The sequence below is a fragment of the Rhinopithecus roxellana genome, chromosome 8, assembly GCF_007565055.1.
Source record: "Rhinopithecus roxellana isolate Shanxi Qingling chromosome 8, ASM756505v1, whole genome shotgun sequence".
NCBI classification, from domain to species: Eukaryota; Metazoa; Chordata; class Mammalia; order Primates; family Cercopithecidae; genus Rhinopithecus; species Rhinopithecus roxellana.
The window spans coordinates 90781491-90783356 of record NC_044556.1 but is presented as its reverse complement, the minus strand read 5'-3'; the positions used below and the strand labels follow the sequence as shown (position 1 = coordinate 90783356).

The window sequence follows — 1866 nt, the reverse complement described above, 5'->3', positions numbered from 1 at the left end:
TTATTCATTCTTGGACACACCCACAGTACAGCCATGGCAGCCAGTGGTCTTGCTGTGCTGGCCTCAGACAAGCACAGCCCTCTATGGGCCTGAATCTTCTTCAGTCACTCCAGCTCTTCACAGAGCTTGTCATCTGTTGGCTAGGATCTGCCTATATTTTCCAACCTTTACATACTTCTGTCTGTTCAGGAACCAGTCTGGGATCTTGTACCGGCATGGATCCTGCATAATGGTGATCACATGTTCCGCCTCATCCTCAGTGAGTTCTCCCGCCCTCTTGGTGAGGTCAGTGTCTGCTTTCCTCAACACCGCTTGAGCATGTCTTCAACCCACAGCCTTAATGGCAGTGATGGCAAAGGTTTTTTTTCTGCCGCCCACCGATGCTGGTGTTGAGTACTCGCAAAATATGCTGGAACTCTTCAGGGATCACTAGAGACATGATGGCCGCAGAGGCAGCAGCGTGTAGGCCTCCTGTGGAGGAAAATTTAAAAAATGCTTTCTGGGAAGGCCTAGGACCAGCTAAGATCTATCTGGCTCAGTAGTTCTCAATCTTGAGCTCACATCAGAATCTCCTGGAAGGCTTGTCAAAGGAGATTGCTGGGCTTCACCCCTGGAGTTTCAGTAAGGCTGGGGTGGTAGACAAGTTCCCAGGCAAATGTTGCTCATGCTGGTTCACTACTGAGAACCACTGATTTGGGGGAATGGATGAACAATTTGTTTCCTCCAAGCCCTCTCCCAGTGTTCCTTGGCTACTTGTCTTTTTCCCTTAGAGCATTTATTTTGTCTCCAAATTCTTTGCTTATAACCACTCCCTATGCTGTCTTCTTGTGGGGTCACTCATGCATACAAAGGACAGAAATATTTTCTTAATGGAGGGCTGGAATCCAAAGGGTTCAAGGAGTCCCCCAGTACCCGTGAGAGTAGAAGCCAGTGTGATTTGTCCTTCCCTGTCACTGCGGCAGTCTCCTGAAGAGCTGGCTCAAAAAGAAATGCACAGATGCCCAGACTATTTGTTAAAGGAAATGACACATTATCCTCTTCCCAACATCTGGTCATTCCCGAAAGACAGTCAAGCCCCGATAATACTGTTGACTCACTAGAAGCCTGTGTCTTCTTTCCCGAGGGAGGTGGAGACAAACCAAGGAGGATAGAATCTATTTTTGTGTTGGCCCAAGGGGATGCCTTGGGGAGGGGGCGAAGGGTCACCCACATTGCTGTTCTGTTCTGGGAGCCAGGAATGCATACTTCCTTCCTGTCCAGCCCTGAGCAACAGTCTCTTTCTTAAGCCTCAGATCTTCCACAGAGAGCTGAAAGATTTTTAAATGCCATGGTGGGCTGGAATGGCTGGACACCAGTGTAAATGGACTGATGAAATGGGAAGAGGAGATTTGGCAGGACGCAGGGTGTTGAGGTTGCAGCAAAGGCAAGAGAGCTGTGTTGGGTTGAGTGACTGTCATACTGTGCAGTCCAGGCTCAGAAGGACTCTGGCTGCATCTGGCTGCCTCTTGATTAGGAAATGTATGTATTTGTTTTCATCTCTAAGGCATCTTCTAGGGGCTAAATATGGAGAAAGAATAAGAGGGGTGTGAGTAGGGTGTCTGGTTAATTAACCTGGAGGACTTGCCCAGGTTGACTTTGCACAGGTAAGGAGAAGTAATACCCTGAAATCCACCTGGAGATCCAAGGGGACCCCCCCCTCCAGCCTCTCAACCAGTGGAGTAAGTGAAGCTGAGTTCTGAGAGAAGGAAGTTTTGTTCTCATTAAACTAATAGAGGGCCTCCTGGACTAGGGAGGGGATGGGGAGAGGTGGGGAGGGCACCTTTGCCTTTGGATCTAAGGGCATTTATTGTGCCAGGCCTTTGTTTT

The 1866-nt window shown here is 48.9% G+C and overlaps 1 pseudogene; it reads right to left on the bottom strand.

The window, feature by feature from the left end:
* LOC115899248 lies at window positions 1-439 on the bottom strand (annotated as a pseudogene).
* Window positions 440-1866: the final 1427 nt, after the last annotated feature.